At 37.2% G+C, this 24,239-nt stretch overlaps 1 pseudogene; it reads right to left on the bottom strand.

The window, feature by feature from the left end:
• Nucleotides 1-1,240: 1,240 nt before the first annotated feature.
• LOC137756317 (serine/threonine-protein kinase D1 pseudogene) lies at nt 1,241-2,990 on the bottom strand (annotated as a pseudogene).
• Between the last annotated feature and the right edge of the window lie 21,249 nt (nt 2,991-24,239).

Raw genomic sequence — 24,239 nt, 5'->3', positions numbered from 1 at the left:
ATAGACAACAAACTTGTGGTTACCAAAGCGGGGAGGAAAAGGGGAGGGGCAAATTACCGGTATGGGATTAAGAGATACAAACTAATGTTTATAAAATAGATAAGCAACAAAGATGTAATGTATAATAACACAGGGAATTATAGCCATTATCTTGTAATAATTTTTTTTGACACGTGTATTTATTTGTTATTGTTGAAAAATACATAAAGGCAAAATGTTGCTTAGCTGCTGATTTTCTATAGTACAGCAGAGTATTGCAAGAAAGGGGGAAATATGCCTGTTCTATACATGGCAGTTACATTTCTGAGGCATTTAGGCTTAAAAGTAATAGGTGCACCTAGGCCCATTTACTTGAGTTTAAATATGCTGAGGCACACCAGGCGGGTAAGGATTTGAAACTATACAGTAAAACTCTTTCATGCATTTGTGTCTTAGGATTGCATATCCATCCCCTGATCCCCCCAGCCCCCATCATTCGTTATTTTCACATGACTTTCGGAGTTGTTCATAGAACACTGTTAATAATCTGCTCTTCAAGAGTTTGCTTATAGTGACAACACCAATGGGACGCACAGAACAGTATTATTTCGTGGACAGCTTCTGTAGGCTCTCATCAAATTGAGGTTCCAGTAAGAAAAACACCGATTTGCAAAGGCACACTGGAGAAAGGTTTAATGCATTAAATATAACATGAGTCATTCACAATAACAAGTTTAGTGTTTCAGGGAACTTTTGTTAATACAACACAGTTGGTCACACAAAATACAAATGTTTCTGTTAATTTCTCTTGGCAACTGAGATACATCAACAGTGCTAAAAGTTTAACGGCTTTGTTCTCATCTGACAGAAAATAATGGCAGTGACTTCCTTGGTGGCGCAGTGGATAAGAATCGCCTGCCAGTGCAGGGGACACGGGTTCGAGTCCTGGTCCAGGAAGATCCCACATGCCTTGGAGCAACTAAACCAGTGTGCCACAACTACTGAAGCCCAGGTTCCTAGAGCCCGTTCTCCACAACAAGAGAAGCCACCGCAATGAGAAGCCTGCGCACAAATAAAGAGTAGCCCCCGCTCGCTGCAACTAGAGAAAGCCCGCGCACAGCAATGAAGACCCAATGCAGCCATAAATAAACAAACAAACAAATAAATAAATAAAAAGAAAATAATGGCAAGGCAAATGTTAAACCTGGCCGTACGTATTTATTAATTCCACAGTGTTTTGATAGATTTTAAGGGATGGAACTCAGAGCACGCTGACATGCTCACTGAGGGCTTTCATCTCTGTTTCTTCGGTCTCAGGACTGTCAGTGTGGCTAGTGCTTGGATTGATCAGGTGTGCGGGGTGCTGCAGTCCCTGCTCGCCTGCGTACTGCTCCCACCTCGAGTCATCACTCTCGTGGGTGGCGTAGCATTCCCCGATTTTGCATTCCAGCTCTTATAAATCTAACCACCCTGTATTCAAGGGTGACTCAAGGTCTTATCCACTCTATAGCGCTTTCTCATTTTTACTTTCAGCAAGTTATTGATAAGATCAATGGCTTCGTGAGAGATTTCCTTCCAGGGATTCGGTGGATACATGAAAGCTTCAATCTAGATTTGGTTGTGTGTGTCCTCATCTTAATTAAATGGGAATGTGCCACTTGGGCTTGCATAGATGATGACCCCAACAGACCACATGTCTAGAGAGCGATTATAGTCCTTGTTCCTTAGAACATCAGGAGCCAGGTAAGCTGTGGTACCCACCACTGACCTCCGGAAAGACTTCTCTCCAATGATCCGGGCAAAACCAAAATCACAAAGGTTCACCTGAGGGAAAGGATCAACTCATGCTAGCAACACGTTTTCTGGTTTAAGGTCACAGTAAACAATAATTTTAAAGTGTGGATGACCCAAAGCTACAAGTATCTGAGTAATTAAAAACTTCATTATGTGCTCTGGCAACCTGCCCTTTTCACTTGACAAGATCATCTCAAGCATGTCTCCATGGAGTTTTTCCATAACTACAAACACTCTTTCAGTCATCTCAAACATACACTCCAAATTTACAATACCAGGGTGATGAAGGTTCTGAAGAATTGCAACCTCATTACAAAGCTGGCTTTCTTGTTTTGTTGGAAATCTTAACTTGTCAATGATCTTAATAGCTACATCTCTTCCTGTTTTACGACGTTTTCCTGCTAGTGTTGGGGGGGGGTGTCTCCTGCAGAGGCAGAGGGTGGCAGTGGCTCACCGCAGGGACAAGGACACTGGCAGCAGAATTTCTGGGAAGTACTCATTGGCGTGAGCCCTCCCGGAGTCTGCCATCAGCCCCACCAAAGAGCCTCTTGTAATAAATTTTAATGTAGTATAATCTGTAAAAATACTGAGTCACTATGCTGTACACCAGAAACTAATATTATATTGTAAATCAACAACATATTTTTTCCATTAAAAATACTTTAAAAATGAAAATTTTAAGAAGTATTTACGTAATATATATATATTTAATTATGATCTGCAGTAAGAAATACATTTTACCTTACCTTTGACCCCCTTTACCACCAAAAAAGTAATTGAAAGAATTTTGCAGCGAATACCTATATATCTACCATCTATGTTATGCAATTAACATTTTACAGTACTTATCAAATATCAATTTCTCCATTTGTTGATCCATCATTTTTTGCTGCATTTCAAAATAAAGTGAAGCTATCAGTAGTTCCACCTGAAAAAAAAGAAACAGTGGACAACAGTGTTCTCCTGAGAAGAGTAGAAATTCATGATTGCTTGATTTGAGAAGGCAGGCTCTAAATCTCAAGGAAACCTTAAATAAAAAGGCTCTAGGCTTGTCCTTCCTGGGTTGTCCTTAGTGCTTCTATATTGCAAAGGTGGAAACGTTTATATAAAGTCATTTTTTTAAAAAAAAAGCCATTTTCTTTATGGGTTAATTCACCTCTTGTACTGCCAATAAGTGAGTTCTGTGGCAGAAACTCATACCTGGCATGCATGACCATCCAGCGTCACACCACATTTGACATGTGTGGGAATGCAGTGTAGCAGTAGCACTGAGCATGGCAGGGAAGGAGAATAATTAGAGATGTTGTGTCTAAGGAGTAATAACCTAGCGATAAGAAAATTATTAAACATTTACTGTGGGCCAATCTCTGTGTGATGTACCTACATAGATGTTAACCTATTTAGTCATTACAAGTATCTGCCAGCAAGTATTGTTGCTTTTCTTTTATAAATGAGGGAACAGAGGGACCTTGTTAAATAGATGACCCCTGGACAGGAGCCTGTAGGCAAGGTCCCTATTCCAAGATCTTCCACTTAATGATTGAGTAGCATTGGGAAAGTTGCTTATTCTCTGTCATCAATGTGGACTTGGCCCTTATGATGCTGAAGTCCTATCCAGCCCTGACACCCATGGCTCTAGTCTATTCCACTGCTCACTATTCTACTCCATACACAGGCCAGAGACATTGCTGGCAGATGTTGTGTATTCCTTCAGATTTATGTGATTCTGGTTTACAAATATACTCATTCTATAAGCATGCCAACTGCTTTCTTCAGAATACACCAAAATCCAATACCCCAACAGAAGTTGGCTCAGAAAATGCTCCAGAGGCTGTTCATGCCTAGCTTGGAAACCCATTCTCTGAAATAAACCAAAGAAAGATGCCAATTTATTCTTCAGGGGCGTGAAGGCCTGGTATAGACTCGGACACAGGCATCTTGTGCTGCTCATTTTTTAAATACCAAAGGTAATTATCAACATGACATTTTTGATGCCAACCAAAAGCACTGGAGTTATTAATCATTAATACAATAAATGCAATCTTCAGATTATTACCCAGAGGGATTAAAAACAGCCAACACAACCACAAATGCCAACTGTGTAGCTCAGGCTGCAGCAGGAGCCCTGGAGAAAAGGCCAGCCTCCTTCCTTCATAGCAGCCTTCACTCAGCCAGGAGGCTTCCTATCAACACTTTGTGGCATTCCTTGTATTCACATACGATAATTTATCTGTCACCAACAGAATGTGGTTTCTAAAACAGCAATCTTAGCAGCTGTGTCCTGAGGACTACTTCATGGGACTAGTTTGTGAGCCCCACCTATATGTTTACACTTTCAATATTAAATAAACTCATATGTCAGCTCTTGCAGAAGACATATTTGTATGACAGGTTTGAAGAAATCTATAAAGTATCTATTAGGCTATTTATTTATTTACTTTAATAAATATAAGGAAAATCAAAATGCTTGTCAGAGTTTTAAATATGTGCAAATCACATCATTCCTATAGTTCATCTTAGTGGATAAAATGAGGTGGCTAATCAAGATTTCTTGTCTTGCCACTAGGTTCTTCATGACCTTTTTTTTTTCCTTAGATTCCATATATATGTGTTAGCATACTGTATTTGTTTTTCTCTTTCTGACTTACTTCACTCTGTATGACAGACTCTAGAATGGACTTGAGGATATGGGGAGGGGGAGGGGTAAGATGTGACAGGGTGAGAGAGTGGCATGGACATATATACACTACCAAATGTAAAATAGATAGCTAGTGGGAAGCAGCCACATAGCACAGGGAGATCAGCTCTGTGCTTTGTTACCACCTAGAGGGGTGGGATAGGGAGGGTGGGAGGGAGGGAGACGCAAGAGGGAAGAGATATGGGAACATATGTATATGCCTAACTGATTCACTTTGTTATAAAGCAGAAACTTAACACACCATTGTAAAGCAATTATACTCCAATAAAGCTGTTAAAAAAAAAAGATTTCTCACACCCAGAAAAACCATTTTACATTATGATCATATATGTATGTATTTATTGTACATATATATGATCACAATACAAAATGTATTTCTTTAAAATAATACATACTATATACATATATATGTATGATCATGATTTATATAAAATATATAAATTATATTTTAAAATATAATTATATGTAAATATTCACATATATATATATGATTTTTTATTGTGGGTCATGATGACAAATATTTGGATAACATAGGTCTCTGGTTTCTGTGAATGAGTCCTTTGCTAAGTACTAAGTAATAGGGTCAGGGATACTCAGGAGAAAAAGGGATAGTAAATTCACAAAATATACTTAATGCTTCCAATTATTTGACTTTCAAAAAATGGTCATATGGTTTATTTCACCTAAAACTTCCAATAGTTTATTAGTAGTATCTCCCCCTTTTCATAAAGAAATCATTTTTTAAAGTCAGAATGGTACAGGGAATAATAAAACAAATATCAATGTTCCTTTCAACAAGACTCACAGCTATTAACATTTTGCACTATTTGCTTCATCTTTTTTATTTTTTTGTAGTTCTAGAATTTCATATCTGTCTAGGAATATAGTAAATATTGTCTTAACTGAAAATGACTCACGGTATAACAATTTGTATACACTAACAATGTTAGCAATACTAGCATTAAATCATAGTTAACCAACATAATAAAAATGCACAGCAATTATAAAAAAAAGAATATAGTAAATTACTAAGTATGAGTAAACCCAAATCCTTTAAAAGTATATGTTTGGTCAGCTGTATAGCAGGGTGATTCAGTTATATATATATATGTATTTTTTTAATATTCTTTTCCATTATAGTTTATCACAGGATGGTGCATATCTAATGCTTCATCTTCTTTAAAACAAAAGAAATAAAACATCACAAGTAAAGCTTAAATCCCCTTTGACAAGTTACTTCTGCATTGGGCCCCCTCCCTCACCTACCTTAATTACTGCCCAGAAAAAAAACAAAAAACAAAAAACAAAAAAACCACTGATTATAATAAATTCCTTAAAAAGAGAAAAACATTGTCTTGAATTTAAAATTCACAGCTTTCCCTCATGTCCATTTTAATACATTTACATACATAAATAACTACAAACTATGTATAGTAAATTTTGTATTTTTGCAGTTTTATCGTTCCGTAACTTCTTTTTTTAATGTATCAATATGCAACTGCCTTTTTTACTCAACATAAAGTTTCTGAGAGCAATCCATGTTCATTTATATAGATCTAGTCCACCTCTTTTAACTGCTGTGTAGTATTCCATTGTATAAATATCTACTCTACATTTATTATTACTATTTTAAAGATATTTAGGTTGTTTCTAGCTTTTTTCACTATTACAAAAGTGCTGCACTACAAAAAGTAAAATAGATAGCTAGTGGGAAGCAGCTGCATAGCACAGGGAGATCAACTCGGTGCTTTGTGACCACCTAGAGGGGTGGGATAGGGAGGGTGGGAGGGAGGGAGATGCAAGAGGGAAGAGATATGGGAACATATGTATATGTATAACTGATTCACTTTGTTATAAAAAAAAAAAAAGTAAAAAAAAATAAAGGGCCAGAGGGTAAATATTTTAGGTTTGGGGGCCATAGGGCCTATGTTACAACTGTCACTGATATGTGGAAGCAGCCACAGACAACACGTAGATAGAATGTGTCCTTGTGTTCCAATAAAACTTTACGTACACCAAAAAAAAATTAAAAAATAATAAATAAATAAATAAATAAAGCAGAAACTAACACACCATTGTAAAGCAATTATACTCCAATAAAGATGTTAAAAAATAAATAAATAAATAAATAAAATAAAATAAAAAGTGCTGCAATAAGCATTTTTGTACTTTCTTTGCATACAAGTATGAGAACTTTTCTGGCATTTATCTGGAAGGGGAATTTCTGGGTCTTAGAGTGTTCACAACCTTGGCTATATTAAATACTGTCAAATTGCCCTCTGAAGTAGTTTCACTAATATATACCCCTATGAGAAATAGATGAGGATTCTGGTTTCTCGACATCCTCACTAACACCTGATATTGTCATACCAAAAATTTTGGCAATGTGATGGTGTCCCAATGTCTTTTTAACTTTTCTGATCACTAATGAAGTTTAGCATCCTTTTATATACTTATTGTCTATTTAATTTCTTATTCTGTGACTTGCCTCTTTATATCTTTTGCTTATTTTCTTCTGATTATTCATCTTTTTCTTATCAATTTGCAAGAGTTTTTAGTGATATCAATTTGTTAGAGTTTTATCATTGAATTATGATATTTTAAATTATGGATAAAATTTTGGTTATTATACCCATTACAAATCTAGCAAGTAAGGTCATTTGTTCCATTTTTCATACCATAACAATAATGACAGTTGTAGCCACCATCTATTAAATATCTACCACACCATAGTAAGTTGTACATCAACCCATTTAATCCCCTCTATAACTCTGTAAAGCATATGGCTACCACAAGATTAAGAGTGTTGTTATACTAGATGGAAGTGAATAGGCAATGTAGTCTGTTTTATGAGCTTGGAATCTGACATACATGGATTTGAACTCAGCTTTTTTACTTATTGGTTTAATGACTTTTTCTCATACTAACTATATGATTCTAGACAAGCTACATAATGTGTCTAAGTCTCAGTTTTTTCATTTATAAAATCTGGATAATGATACCAACCTTGCAGAGTTATTGATATTAAATAGGAGAAAAAACTGTACAGTGTGGTAGATGCTCAAGAAATGGTAACTACAACTGATACTATTTTTATGTCAAGGAAAATGGAACAGATGGCCTTACCTAATAGATTTGTGGCAGATATAATTACAAAAAGACTCATTAATAGTTTATAGTATCTAAAATCATTAACAGACTCATTAGGAACACTGATTTCCCCCAAGTTATCCTCCTTGTTTCTCAGTTCAAGTAATAAAAAACACTTGCACTGGAATAGTTTTCCATTTACAAAGCACATTCACATTCATAATGTCATTTAATTATTATAATGCCTTTGACAAATGCATAGTACTTTTACAGAATAACATATTTCACAAAGGATGCATTGGAGGTCCAGAAACTTGACAAAGATCACAAAGTCAGTAAATGAGAGCTAGGATTCAAAAACAATTCTGGACTCCCAGCTTAGTGTTCTTTCCAGTATACAACAGCTGTTGCTTCTTAAATGGCTGATATTCCTTTCTAAACTACACTTAAGAATGTGGACCTAAACATTTTTTTCTGCTTCCCAATTAGTGGTGGAAATTTTTTGCAGAATCATAGAGTATTAGAAAAATATGAGGCCATAGTTTATTCAATACAACTTCTTTCCAATGCACAATTTCCTGGCAGTTGATCAGTCATCCTCTGCCTGAATACATCCAGCTTTTGGTCCCAGATCCACCATTTGAAACCTTAAAGAACAAGTCTAATGCTACTTATAAAAACCAGCATTCCAAACGTTCGAAATGGTTCTTATTTACTCCAGGCTAGGGATGTTACAGTCCTTTCGGCTGTACTTCATATAAAATGTTTTATCATCCTGATCACCTCATATGGACACACTCCACATAATCATTTAGCGTGCATAAAATTGTGCTCAGAGTTGTACACAGTTCAAGTAGAGCAAATGTTCTTAACCATAAATTGTATCTGAATTACATGAAGAAATTTTGAAAGTATACAAACCTAAGCTATCCCTTCGAGAGATCCAGATTCAACAGCTCTGGAACTGAGCCAGGATGCATGATTTGAACAAGTTCTCCTGGTAACTCTATTATGCAGTCACAATTAAGGAATCACTTTTCTGGACGAAGTCCTTTCCTACAATATGGACATTTTGATTCTATAGTCTAAAGTCCATAGGGTCAACCGAGTGGGAATTGCCAACATAGAAGGGTAACAGGCCACCGAGACTAAAGGTCATGTGCTTTGGGGTTATTTGTATATGAGTTTTGGGTGACTGGGACAGTAAGTAGGGACAAATGCAAAGAGAAGCAAGCAAAAAAATGTGGTCATCTATAAGGTATGGTGAAGAGTAAATACAGAGAGAAGCTGATAGAAGCAATTGAGAGTTATTCATAATGGCTTCTCAGTTTCTGGTTTCTTGTTCCTTTTTGAGACCCAGCTGAACTCCGACCCTGGGGTTTCCTAGTATTCTCCTGAATATTGGTATGCAATTCCCCCTTTTTGGATACACTAACCTCAGTTGTTTTCTGATACTTGCTAATAAATAGTCTTAAGTTAAACAGTGGGATCTTCAGGACCTGGGGAAACTATTTTTAGAGTGCCTGGCCCTGATACCTCCCAAGAAACTTGAGCCCCCATCTATAGAGAAAATAATTAATGAAAGATATAGATTTTTAAAGTATCTTCCACACCACTGAAACATTTTGAGGACAATTTAAGTATGGTCCACCCTACATATGTGCCTTTGAAATTTCACCTTGTTTAAATTTAAGTATTCAGTCAATTGAAATGTACTGATAGTAACAACATATTACTGCTTGTTAAAATCAGGGTTTTTTTGAGTGACGCCTTTCAATGCTACACTGAAAGTTTTTGTTCTGCTTCAAAGGATGTGTTCTGAAAACATACAACACAAGACAATACATGCAGTAGAGGGGTGGAATTAAAGAGGAAGCACCTCAGCAGATGAGTCAAGGATAGAAATCTTGTTTGTATAAAAGTTTCTATGCAGGAAAGTAAGTTATTGTGCTGCCAAGAAGTTTGCAAAAGCTGAATATAAAGTGGTAGTTGTTGTTTTTTCAGCACACCCAGGAGTGCAGGAAGTCTTGCATTTGCCTATATTTAGTGACTAATAAAACATGAAAATTTTATCTTTCATTTTTTGGCCACGCAGCGTGGCTTGTGGGATCTTAGTTCCCTGGCCAGGGATTGAACCCAGGTCACCACAGTGAAAGTGCCAAGTCCTAACCACTGGACCACCAGGGAATTCCTGAAAAAACATTATCTTTCAGATAGGCTTTGAATATAAGGCATATAGAAGTTAGAAGTTGGAATAAATCAGTGAGAATCTCAAGTCATATATCCTCATTCTGCTGAAACAGATTTATTCTCCTTTAGGAATTTTTTGAAAGTTGGCTACATACAGAAAGCAAAATTTCAGCCTCCCCTAATCAATGGGAGGAAAGAACAAACGCTAAACACTATACAACATTTATTATTCTTGTTTATAATTGACCTTCAAACTCTCAATAAAGGAGCAAGAATAACACCTTCCTACTGTGAGGTTCTTTTTCTTCCACATATCCAACACACCATCTAACCTATCCCCATGAATAAACTGAGATTTACCATTCAAGCCAATATCAAAGCTTCTCAAGGGCTATAGCTTTTCCTTTGCTACCTTCTTAGAGACAGGTTCAGTAAAGATACCCTACTCATTGTGTAGAAGTCAGTTCACATTTCACCTTCTCCTCAAAAACCTTCCTGATACTCGAAGTCTGAGTTAGACATCGCTCCTCAGTATTCTCCAAAATACCCGCAGCCATACTCTATCAATGTAGACTGTTACTTGAAAGCTAAGACTATGCCATTGTCTTCTAAACCTAATTTGTTGAGATTTGTTTTTTATCATAAATGGGTGTTGAATTTTGTCATATGTTTTCTGCATCTAATGAGATGATCATATGATTTTTATCTTTGTTCTGTTAATACAGTATATCACATTTGATTGATATGTGTGTGTTAAACAATCTTTTCATCACAGGATAAATCTCACTTGATCATGGTGTGTAATACTTCTCATGTACTGTTGAATTCAGTTTGCTTGTATTTTAACGATAATTTTTGTATCTGTCTTCATCAGAGATACAGATCTGCAATTTTCTTTTCTTGAAGTGTTCTTGTTTGGCTTTGGTATGAGAGTATTGCTGGCCTTAAAAAGGAGTTTGGAAGTGTTCCCTTCTCTTCAATTTTTTTTTTTTTTTGGAAGGGTTTTGGTAGAATTTACCAGTGAAACTATTTCGTCCTAGACTTCTTTGTTGAGAGGTTTAAGATTAGTGACTCAATCTCCTTACTCACTGGTCCATTCAGATTTTCAATTTTTTTTTTAATTGAGAGCTGTGGTTTATTTTCTTCCCTGAGTTAAGTTAGCATCTGTACAAATAAAAACTGTGAAAAACTGTAATTGCAGGCTTAGGAGAATGTCAGTAAGAAGGAAAGGAATTATGTATATAAAAGCACAGGGTTGATCTATCTTTTTTTGTTCTGATCATTCTCACATTTTTTCAGCCTTTCTTGGCTGGAAGGCCAGGGCCAGTGATATTTGTGAGTCATCTGTATGAACCCGGTAAGCTAAGAGAACACCCTCACCTGTCCTCCTTACTTGGTATTGTTACAAGCTCTATATCAATTTACAAAATTTGTCTAAATCCATAAGAAAAGAAATTGTTCATTCTTTCTCCTTTGGGTGAAAATTGTGAAGATTTTCTATTTCTTTATGATTCAGTCTTTGTAGGTTTTATGTTTCTAGAAATTCATCCATTTATTCCAGATTATCCATTTCGTTGGTGTAAAATTTTTCGTAGTAGTCTCTTATGATCCTTAGTATTTCTGCGGTATCTTCTCCTTCATTTCTGATTTTACATATTTGAGTCTTCATCTTTTTTTCTCAATTAGTCTAGTTAAAGGTTTCTCAGTTTTATCTTTTTAAAAAAACCCAGCTCTTACTTTGATTAATCTTATATTGTTTTTCTAGTCTTTATTTCATTTATTTCTTATCTAACATTTGTTATTTACCTTCTGCTAACTTTGGACTTAGTTTGTTCTTTTTTTCTAGTTCCATGAGTTGTAAAGTTGGGTTGTTTATCTGAGATATTTATTTTTTCTTAATGTTGATATTAACACTAATAATAATTTTATTATTAACAATATAATTCATTTCTCTCTATTCCCCCATCTTACTGACATCACTCAGTATCCATTCATTAATTGATGGACATTTGAGTTGTTTCCACATTTTGGCTATTTTAAATAGTACTACAATTGAAATTTGCAAGTATTTATATAAACACCTGCTTTCAATTACTTTTGTTACATACCTAGAAGTGGAATTGCTGGGTCATAAGGTAATACTAAGTTTAACTTTCTGAGGCACTCTTAACTATTTTCTACACAGATATACCTTCCTACATTCCCACTGGAAATGTATGAGGCTTATAATTTCTCCACATCCTCCACAGCAGTAGCTATTTTTCATTTTTTATTATACCCATCTTAGTGGGTATAAAGTGGTACCTCATTGAGGTTTTGATTTGCATTTTCCTAATGACTAATGATGTTGAGATTTTTTTCCTGTGCCTGTTTGCCATTGTATATCTTCTTTGAAGAAATGGCTATGTAAGTCTTTTGATAATATTTTTTTTTTTCAATTTTATAACATGATTTTCTTTTTTTTTTTTTTTTTAACATCTTTATTGAAGTATAATTGCCTTACAATGGTGTGTTAGCTTCTGCTTTATAACAAAGTGAATCAGTTATACATATACAATATGTTCCCATTTCTCTTCCCTCTTGCATCTCCCTCCCTCACACCCTCCCCATCCCACCCCTCTAGGTGGTCACAAAGCACCGAGCTGATCTCCCTGTGCTATGCGGCTGCTTCCCACTAGCTATCTATTTTACATTTGGTAGTGTATATATGTCCATGACACTCTCTTACCCTGTCACATCTCACCCCACCCCCTCCCCATATCCTCAAGTCCATTCTCTAGTAGGTCTGTATCTTTATTCCCGTCTTGCCCCTAGGTTCTTCATGACCTTTATTTTCCCTTAGATTCCATATATATGCTTTAACACACGATATTTGTTTTTCTCTTTCTGACTTACTTCACTCTGTATGACAGACTCTAGGTCCATCCACCTCACTACAAATGACTCAATTTAGTTTCGTTTTAGGCTGAGAAATATTCCACTGTATATATTTGCCACATCTTCTTTATCCATTCAGCTGTTGATGGACACTTAGGTTGCTTCCATGTCCTGGCTATTGTAAATAGAGCTGCAATCAACATTTTGGTACATGACTCTTTTTGAATTATGGTTTTCTCAGGGTATATGCCCAGTAGTGGGATTGCTGGGTCGTATGGTAGTTCTATTTGTAGTTTTTTAAGGAACCTCCATACTGTTCTCTACAGTGGCTGTATCAATTGATATTCCCACCAACAGTGCAAGAGGGTTCCCTTTTCTCCACACCCTCTCCAGTATTTATTGTTTGTAGATTTTTTGATGATGGCCATTCTGACCAGTGTGAGATGATATCACATTGTAGTTTTGATTTGCATTGCTCTAATGATTAATGATGTTGAACATTCTTTCATGTGTTTCTTGGCAATCTGTATATCTTCTTTGGAGAAATGTCTATTTAGGTCTTCTGCCCATTTTTGGATTGGGTTGTTTGTTTTTTGATATTGAGCTGCATGAGCTGCTTGTAAATTTTGGATATTAATCCTTTGTCAGTTGCTTCATTTGCAAATATTTTCTCCCATTCTGAAGGTTGTCTTTGAGTCTTGTTTATGGTTCCTTAGCTGTGCAAAAGCTTTTAAGTTTCATTAGGTCCCATTTGTTTATTTTTGTTTTTATTTCCATTTCTCTAGGAGCTGGGTCAAAAAGGATCTTGCTGTGATTTACGTCATAGAGTGTTTTGCCTATGTTTTCCCCTAAGAGTTTGATAGTGTCTGGCCTTACATTTAGGTCTTTAATCCATTTTGACTTTATTTTTGTGTATGGTGTTAGAGAGTGTTCTAATATCATTCTTTTAAATGTAGCTGTCCAGTTTTCCCAGCATCACTTATTGAAGAGGCTGTCTTTTCTCCACTGTATATTCTTGCCTCTTTTATCAAAGATAAGGTGACCATATGTGCATGGGTTTATCTCTGGGCATTCTATCCTGTTCCATTTATCTATATTTCTGTTTTTGTGCCAGTACCATACTGTCTTGATTACTGTAGCTTTGTAGTTTAGTCTGAAGTCAAGGAGCCTGATTCCACCAGCTCCGTTTTTCTTTTTCAAGATTGCTTTTGCTATTTGGGGTCTCCTCTGTTTCCATACAAATTGTGAATTTTTTTTTCTAGTTCTGTGAACAATGCCAGTGGTAGTTTTACAGGGATTGCATTGAATCTGTAGATTGCTTAGGTAGTATAGTCATTTTCACAATGTTGATTCTACCAATCCAAGAACCTGGTATATCTCTCCATCTATTTGTATCGTCTTTAATTTCTTTCATCAGTTTCTTATAATTTTCTGCATACAGGTCTTTTGTCTCCTTAGCTAGGTTTATTCCTAGATATGTTATTCTTTTTGTTGCAATGGTAAATGGGAGTTTTTTCTTAATTTCACTTTCAGATTTTTCATCATTAGTGTATAGGAATGCACGAGATTTCTGTGCATTGACTTTGTATCCTGCTACTTTAGCAAATTCATTGATTAGCTATAGCAGTTTTCTGGTAGCATCTTTAGGATTCTCTATGTATAGTATCATGCAATCTGCAAACAGTGACAGCTTTACTTCTTCTTTTCCGATTTGGATTCCTTTTATTTCGTTTTCTTCCCTGACTTCTGTGGCTAAAACTTCCAAAACTATGTTGAATAATAGTGGTGAGAGTGGGCAACCTTGTCTCCTTCCTGATGTTAGTGGAAATGGTTTCATTTTTTCACCATTGAGGACGATGTTGGTTGTGGGTTCGTCATATATGGCCTTTATTATGTTGAGGAAAGTTCCCTCTATACCTACTTCTGGAGGGTTTTTATCATAAATGGGTGTTGAATTTTGTTGAAAGCTTTCTCTGCATCTATTGAGATGATGATATGGTTTTTCTCCTTCAATTTGTTAATATGGTGTATCACATTGAATGATTTGCATATATTGAAGAATCTTTGCATTCCTGGGATAAACCTCACTTAATCATGCTGTATGATCCTTTTAATGTGCTGTTGGATTCTGTTTGCTAGTATTTTGTTGAGGATTTTTGCATCTATGTTCATCAGTTATATTGGCCTGTAGTTTTCTTTCTTTGTGACATCTTTGTCTAGTTTTGGTACCAGGGTGATGGTGGCCTCGTAGAATGAGTTTGGGAGTGTTCCTCCCTCTGCAATATTTTGGAAGACTTTGAGAAGGATAGGTGTTAGCTCTTCTCTAAATGTTTGATAGATTTCACCTGTGAAGCCATCTGGTCCTGGGCTTTTGTCTGTTGGAAGATTTTTTAATCACAGTTTTAATTTCAGTGCTTGTGATTGGTCTGTTTATATTTTCTATGTCTTCCTGGTTCAGTCTCCGAAGGTTCTGTTTGTCTAAGGATTTTTCCATTTCTTCCAGGATGTCCATTTTATTGGCATATAGTTGCTTGTAGTAATCTCTTAGGATCCGTTGTATTTCTGCAGTGTCAGTTGTTACTTCTCCGTTTTCATTTCTAATTCTATTGATTTGAGTCTTCTCCCTTTTTTTCTTAATGAGTGTGGCTAAAGGTTTATCAATTTTGTTTATCTTCTCAAAGAACCAGCTTTTAGTTTTATTCATCTTTGCTATCATTTCCTTCATTTCTTTATCATTTATTTCTGATCTGATCCTTATGATTTCTTTCCTTTTGCTAACTTTGGGTTTTTTTTTTTTTGTTCTTCTTTCTCTAATTGCTTTAGGTGTAAATTTAGGTTGTTTATTTGAGATGTACCTTTTTCTTAAGGTAGGATTGTATTGCTATAAATTTCCGTCTTAGAACTGCTTTTGCTGCATCCCATAGGTTTTGTGTCATCGTGTTTTCATTGTCATTTGTTTCTAGGGTTTTTTTGATTTGCCCTTTGATTTCTTCAGTGATCTCTTGGTTATTAAGTAATGTATTGTTTAGCCTCCGTGTGTTTGTATTTTTTACAAGAATTTTTCCTGTAATTGATATCTAGTCTCATAGCATTGTGGTCGGAAAAGATACTTGATACAGTTTCAATTTTCTTAAATTTACCAAGGCTTGATTTGTGACCCAAGATATGATCTATCCTGGAGAATGTTCCATGAGCACTTGAGAAGAAAGTGTATTCTGTTGTCTTTGGATGGAATGTCCTATAAATATCAATTACGTCCACCTTGTTTAATGTATCATTTAATGCTTGTGCTTCCTTATTTATTTTCATTTTGGATGATCTGTCCATTGGTGAAAGTGGGGTGTTAAATTCCCCTACAATGGTTGTGTTACTGTCGTTTTCCCCATTTATGGCTTTAGTATTTGCCTTATGTATTGAGGTGCTCCTATGTTGGGTGCATAAATATTTCCAGTTGTTATTTCTTCTTCTTGGATTTATCCTTTGATCATCATATAGTGTCCTTCTTTGTCTCTTGTGATAGTCTTTGTTTTTTTTTAAAAGTTTTTATTTATTTCTTTATGGCTGTGTTGGGTCCTCGCCTCTGCACGAGGGCTTTCTCCAGTTGCAGCAAGTGGGGGCCACTCTTCATCACAGTGCACAGGCCTCTAACCATTGTAGCCTCTCCCGTTGCGGAGCACAGGCTCCAGACGCGCAGGCTCAGTAATTGTGGCTCACGGGCCCAGCCACTCTGCGGCATGTGGGATCCTCCCAGACGAGGGCTCAAACCCGTGTCCCCTGCATTGGCAGGCAGATTCCCAACCACTGTGCCACCAGGGAAGCCCAATAGTCTTTGTTTTAAAGTCTATTTTGTCTGATATGAGAACTGCTACTCCATCTTTCTTTTGATTTCCATTTGCATGGAATATCTATTTCCATCCCCTTACTTTCAGTCTGTATGTGTCCCTAGGTCTTAAATGGGTCTCTTGTCGACAGCGTATATACGGGTCTTGTTTTTTTATCCATTCAGCCAATCTATGTCTTTTGCTTGGAGCATTTAATCCATTTACATTTAAGGTAATTATTGATATGTATATTCCTATTACCATTTTCTTGTTTTGGGTTTGTTATTGTAGGTCTTTCCTTTTCTTGTGTTTTCTGCCTAGAGAAGTTCTTTTAGCATTTGTTGTAAAGCTGGTTTGGTGGTGCTGAATTCTCTTAGCTTTTGCTTGTCTGTAAAGGTTTTAATATCTCCATCAAATCTGAATGAGATCATTGCTGGGTAGAGTAATCTTGGTTTAGCTTTTTCCCCCTCATCAGTTTAAATATGTCCTACCACTCCCTTCTGACTTGCAGAGTTTCTGCTAAAAGATCAGTTGATAACCTTATGGGGATTCCCTTTTATGTTATTTGTTGTTTTTCCCTTGCTGCTTTTAATATTTTTTCTTTGTATTTGATTTTTGATAGTTTGATTAATATGTGTCTTGGTGTGTTTCTCCATGGATTTATCCTGTATGGGACTCTCTGTGCTTCCTGGACTTGATTAACTATTTCCTTTCCCATATTAGGGAAGTTTTCAACTATAATCTCTTCAAATATTTTCTCAGTCCCTTTCTTTTTCTCTTCTTCTTCTGGGACCCCTATAATTTAAATGTTGGTGTGTTTAATATTGTCCCAGAGGTCTCTGAGACAGTCCTCAATGCTTTTTATTCTTTTTTCTTTATTCTGTTCTGCAGTCGTTATTTCCAATATTTTATCTTCCAGGTCACTTATCCGTTCTTCTCCCTTAGTTAATCTGCTATTGATCCCTTATAGAGAATTGTTAATTTCATTTATTGTGTTGTTCTTCATTTTTTTTTTTTGCTCTTTAGTTCTTCTAGGTCATTGTTAAACATTTCTTGTATTTTTTCCATTCTATTTCCACGATTTTTGATCATCTTTACTATCATTACCCTTAATTGTTTTTCAGGTAGACTGCCATTTTCCTCTTCATTTGTTTGATGTGGTGGGTTTTTACCTTGCTCCTTCATCTGCTTTGTGTTTCTCTGTCTTCTCATTTTGCTTAACTTTCTGTGTTTGGGATCTCCTTTTTGCACGCTGCAGGTTCATAATTCCCTTTGTGTTTTGGTCTCTGCCCCCAGTGGCTAAGGTTGGTTTGGTGTGTTTTGTAGGCTTCCTGGTGGAGGGCACTGTTGCCTGTGTTTTGGTGGATGAGGCTGGACCTTGTCTTTCTGGTTGTCAGGACTGCGTCTGGTGGTCTGTTTTTGTGTGTCTGTGACCTTATTATGATTTTAGGCAGCCTCTACCCAAATGGGTGTGGTTGTATTCTTGTTTTGCTAGTTTTTGTCATAGGTTGTCCAGCACTGAGCTTACGGGTTGTTGAGTGGAGCTGGTTCTTAGCGTTGGGATGGATATATCTGGGAGAGGTTTCACTGTTTGATATTACATGGAGCGGTAGGTCTCTGGTGGACCAATATCCTGTACGTGGCTCTCCCACCTCCATGGCAGAGGCCTGACACTGAGCCAGAACACCAAGAACCTGTCAACCCCCTGGCTCAGAAGAGAAGGGAGAAAGAAAGAAAGAAAGAAAGAGAAAGAAAGAAAAAGAAAGAAAGAAAGAAAGAAAGACAGAAAGAAAGAAAAAATAAAATAAAATAAATTTATTAAAGTAAAAAGTAAAGAAAAATATTAAAAATTAAAAATTAAAATGTAATAAAAAAAGAAAGAAGATAAAGAAACAGAAAGAAAGAAAGAAGAGAGCAACGAAACCAAAAAACAAATCCACCAATGATCAGAAGCACTAAAAACTATACTAAAAAAACAATCAAAAAAATGACAGACAGAACTGTAGGACAAATGGTAAAAACAAAGCTATACAGACAAAATCACACAAGGAAGCATCCACATACACACTCACCAAAAGAGAAAAAGGAAAAATATATTTAACTATATATAAAAAAAGGAAGAGAACAACCAAATCAATAAACAAAACTACCAATAATAATAAACTCTAAATACTAAACTACGATAAACATAAAACCAGAAACATATTAGATACAGATAGCAAACACCAAGTCTACAGTTGCTCTCATAGTCCACCACCTCAGTATTTGGATGATTGTTTGTCTATTCAGGTATTCCATAGTTATGGGGAACATGAAGTTGATTGTGGATTTTTAATTCGCTGCTCCTGAGGCTGCCGGGAGAAATTTCCCTTTCTCTTTGTTCGCACACCTCCTGAGGTTTAGCTTTGGATTTGGCACTGCCTCTGCATGTAGGTCACCTAAGGGCGTCTTTTCTTCACTCAGACAGGACTAGGTTAAAGTAGCAGCTGTTTAGGGGGCTCTGGATCACTCAGGCCTTGGTAAGGGAGGGGTATGGTGTGCCGAGTGATCCTATGGTGGCAGAGTCTGGCGTGATGTTGCAACAGCCTGAGGTGCACCATGTGTTCTCCTGGGGAAGTTGTTCCTGGATTACGGGAACCCTGGTAGTGGCGGCTGCACAGGTTCATGGAAGGAGAGATGTGGATAGTGACCTGTGCTTACTCACAGGCTTCCTGGTGGCTGCAGCAGCCTTAGCATCTCATGTCCGTCTCTGGTGTTTGTGCTGGTAGCCACGGCTCGTGCCCTTCTCTGGAGCTCGTTTAGGCGGTTCTCTGAATCCCTTCTCCTTGCGCACCCCAAAGCAATTGTCCCTTGCCTCTTAAGCAGTTCCAGGCTTTTACCCGGAACCCCTCCCAGCAAGCTGTGGGACATTAACCCTCTTCTGGCTGTGTTCATGCAGCCAACCCCAGTCCTCTCCCTGGGATCTGAACTCTGAAGCCCGAGCCTCAGCTCCCAGCCCCCACCCGTGCCAGTGGGTGAGCACACAAGCCTCTCAGGCTGGTGAGTGCTGGTTGGAACTTATCCTTTGTGTGGGAATCTCTCTGTCTTGCCCTCTGCACCCCTGTTTCTGTGTTCTGCTCCATGGCTCTGATGCTTTCCCCCCACCCATGACCCGTCTTCACCAGTAAAGGGGCTTCCTAGTGTGTGGCAACTTTTCCTCCTTCACAGCTCCCTCCCAGAGATGCAGGTCCTGTCCATATTTTTTGTCTCTTCTTCTTTTCTCTTTTGCCCTACCCAGGTACGTGGGGAGTTTCTTGCCCTTTGGGAATTCTGAGGTCTTATGCCAGCATTTAGTAGGTGTTCTGTAGTAGTTGTTCCACATGTAGATGTATTTCTGATGTATTTGCTTAGAGGAACGTGATCTCTATGTCTTACTCCTCCACCATCTTGAATGTCTCCACTAGCGCCATTTATTGAAAAGACTGTTTTTCTACCACTGTATAGTCTTGCCCCTTTTTCATGATTTCTTGACATAGGTGCATGGGTTTATTTCTGGGCTTTATATTCTCGTCCGTTGTTCACTTTGAGCAGTAACTGTGAAGCAAACAGCAAAACTTAGCACTAGGAACACGTACCTGTCAAAGTAATGAGTCACATAATAGGCTATCTCACATATCCTTTTTAGTGTCTATTGAGACAAGCACAGGTTTTTTTTTTCTTATTTAAGTTATTAATAGATTTCCTAATGGTGAATTATCTGCATCTTCCTGGAATAAAATGTACATGGTAACTCTGAAAAAGAAAAAAGTGCCCAGACTTTACATGAAAGAGATTCAGTTGCAAAACAAAGTATTAAGAAGAGAACTACAGGGGCTTCCCTGGTGGTGCAGTGGTTAAGAATCCGCCTGCCAATGCAGCGGACATGGGTTTGAACCCGGTTCTGGGAAGATCCCAAATGCCACAGAGTAACTAAACCTGTGCACCACAACTACTGAGCCTCCATTCCAGAGGCCATGAGCCACAACTACTGAGTCCACGAGCCTAGAGCCCATACTCCACAACAATAGAAACCACTGCAATGAGAAGCCCTTGCAGTGCAACATATAGTAGACCCCACACACCGCAAGTAGAGAAAGCCCACACACAGCAATAAAGACCCAATGCAGCCAAAAAACTAAAAAAGAACTATATACTGACATAGCAGAAATACAAAGGATCATGAGAGATGCCTACAAGCAACTATATGCCAAAAAAATGACAACCTGGGGCTTCCCTGGTGGCACAGTGGTTGATAATCTGCCTGCTTAATTCAGGGGACACGGGTTCGAGCCCTGATCTGGGAAGATCCCACATGCCGCGGAGCAACTAGGCCTGTGAGCCACAACTACTGAGCCTGCGCGTCTGGAGCCTGTGCTCTGCAACAAGAGAGGCCGCGATAGTGAGAGGCCCACGCACCGCGATGAAGAGTGACCCCCGCTCTCGGCAACTAGAGAAAGCCCTCGCACAGAAACGAAGACCCATACAGCCATAAATAAATAAATAAATAAATAAATAATTAAAAAAAAATGGACCACCTGGAGGAAATGGACAAATTCTTAGGAAAGTACAACCTTCTGAGAATGAATCAGGAAGAAATACAAAATATAAACAGACCAATCACAAGCACTGAAATTGAAACTGTGATTAAAAATCTTCCAACAAACAAAAGCCCAGGATCAGATGGCTTCACAGCCGAATTCTATCAAACATTTAGAGAAGAGCTAACACCTATCCTTCTCAAACTCTTTCAAAATATAGCAGAGGGAGGAACACCCCCAAGCTCATTCTATGAGGCCACATCATCCTGATACAAAAACCAGACAAAGATGTTACAAAAAAAAAACAACTAAAGGCCAATATCACTAATGAAAAAAGATGCAAACATCTTCAACAAAATACTAGCAAATAGAATCCAACAGCACATTAAAAGGATCATACACCATGATTAAGTGGGGTTTAACCCGGGAATGCAAGGATTCTTCAATATACACAAATCAATCAGTGTGATTCACCATATTAACAAAATGAAGGGTAAAAAACTATGATAATCTCAATAGATACAGAAAAAGGTTTTGACAAAATTCAACACCCATTTATGAAAAAACTCTCCAGAAAATAGTCATAGAGGGAACCTACCCAAACATAATGAAGGCCATATATGACAAACCCACAGCCAACATCGTTCTCAGTGGTAAAAAACTGAAGCCATTTCCTCTAAGATCGGGAAGAAGACAAGGTTACCCACTCTCACCACTATTATTCAACATAGTTTTGGAAGTTTTCACCACAGCAATCAGAGAAGAAAAAGAAATAAAAGGAATCCTAATCAGGAAAGAAGAAGTAAAATGTCACTGTTTGCAGATGACATGATACTATACATAGAGAATCCTAAAGGTGCTACCAGAAAACTATTAGAGCTAATCAATCAATTTGGTAAAGTAGCACAATACAAAATTTACTCACAGAAATCTCTTGCATTCCTATACACTAGTGATGAAAAACCTGCAAGAGAAATTAAGGAAACACTCCCATTTACCATTGCAACAAAAAGAATAAAATACCTAGGAATAAACCTATCTAAGGAGATTAACGACCTGTATGCAGAAAACTATAAGACACTGATGAAAAAAAGCAAAGATGATACAAAGAGATGGAGAGATATACCATGTTCTTGGATTGGAAGAATCAATATTGTGAAAATGATTATACTCCCCAAAGCAAACTACAGATTCAATGCAATCCCTATCCAAGTACCCATGGCATTTTTCACAGAACTAGAAAAAAAATTTCACAGATTGTTTGGAAACACAAAAGACCCCAAAAGCCAACACAATCCTGAGAAAGCAAAATGGAGCTGGAGGAATCAGGCTCCCAGACTTCAAACTATACTACAAAGGTACAGTAATCTAGACAGTATGGTACTGGCAAAAAACAGAAATATAGATCAATGGAACAGGATAGAAAGCCCAGAGATAAACCCATGCACATATGGTCACCTTATCTTTGATAAAAGAGGCAAGAATATACAGTGGAGAAAAGACAGCCTCTTAAGTTAGTGGCACTGGGAAAATTGGACAGCTACATATAAAAGAATGAAATTAGAACACTTCCTAACACCTTATAGAAAAATAAACTCAAAATGGATCAAAGACCTAAATGTAAGGCCAGACACTATAAAACTCTTAGAGGAAAACATAGGCAGAACACTCTATGACATAAACTACAGCAAGTTCCTTTTTAAGCCACATCCTAGAGAAATGGAAATAAAAACAAATATAAACAAATGGGACCTAATGAGACGTAAAAGCTTTTGCACAGCAAAGGATACCATTAACAAGAGGAAAAGACAGCTCTCAGAGTGGGAGAAAATATTTGCAAATGATGCAACTCAATATCAAAAAAACAAACAACCCAATCCAAAAATGGGCAGAAGACCTAAATAGACATATCTCCAAAGAAGATATACAGATTGCCAAGAAACACATGAAAGGATGCTCAACATCACTAATCATTAGGGAAATGCAAATCAAAACTACTATGAGGTATCACGTCACACTGGTCAGAACGGACATCATTTAAGAAGTCTACAAACAATAAATGCTGGAGAGGATGTGGAGAAAAGGGAACCCTCTTGCACTGTTGGTGTGAATGTAAATTGATACAGCCACTATGGAGAACAGTGTGGAGGTTCCTTAAAAAAACTAAAAATAGAACTACCATATGACCCAGCAATACTACTCTTGGGCATATACCCTGAGAAAACCATAATTCAAAAAGTGTCATGTACCAAAATGTTCATTGCAGCTCTATTTACAATAGCCAGGACATGGAAGCAACCTAAGTGTCCTTCAACAGCTGAATGGATAAAGAAGATGTGGGACATATATACAATGGAATACTACTCAACCCTAAAAAATAATGAAATTGTTCAATTTGCAGACACCTGGATGGATCTATGGAGTGTCATACAGAGTGAAGTAAGTCAGAAAGAGAAAAACAAATACCACATGCTAACACATATATATGGAGTCTAAAAAAAAAAGGGTTCTTATGAATCTAGGGCCAGGACAGGAATAAAGATGCAGACGTAGAGAATGGATTTGTCGACACGGGGTGGGGGAAGGGTAAGCTGGGATGAATTGAGAGAGTAGCATTGACATGTATACCAAATGTAAAACAGACTGCTAGTGGGAAGCAGCTGCATAGCACAGGGAGGTCAACTCGGTGGTTTTTGACCACCTAGAGGGGTGGGATAGGGAAGGTGGGAGGGAGATGCAAGAGGGAGGGGATATGGGAATATATGTATACATATAGATGATTCACTTTGTTATACATCAGAAACTAACACAACGTTGTAAAGCAATTATACTCCCATAAAGATTTAAAAAACGAAAATAGAATTACAATTTGATCCAGAAATTCCACACTTGGGAAAAACACTAATTGAAAAGTTATATGCACCCCAATGTTCATAACATTATTACTTACAATGGCCTAGATATGGAAGTAATCTAAGTGTCCATCAATAGATGAATGGATAAACATGTGATACACACATGCGTGCGCATGCGTGTGCACACACACACACACACACAGTGGAATATTACTCAGCCATTAAAAAATTAAATTTTGTCCTTTACAACAACATGGATGGATCTGAAGGGTATTTCACTCAGTGAAACAAGTTGGAAAGATACAGACAAATACAGTATGTTATCACTTATATGTGGAATCTAAAAAATGAAACAAACAAATGAATATAACAAAACAGA

Source organism: Eschrichtius robustus, chromosome X (genome assembly GCF_028021215.1).
Source record: "Eschrichtius robustus isolate mEscRob2 chromosome X, mEscRob2.pri, whole genome shotgun sequence".
NCBI classification, from domain to species: domain Eukaryota; kingdom Metazoa; phylum Chordata; class Mammalia; order Artiodactyla; family Eschrichtiidae; genus Eschrichtius; species Eschrichtius robustus.
This window is presented reverse-complemented; position numbering and strand designations above follow the sequence as displayed.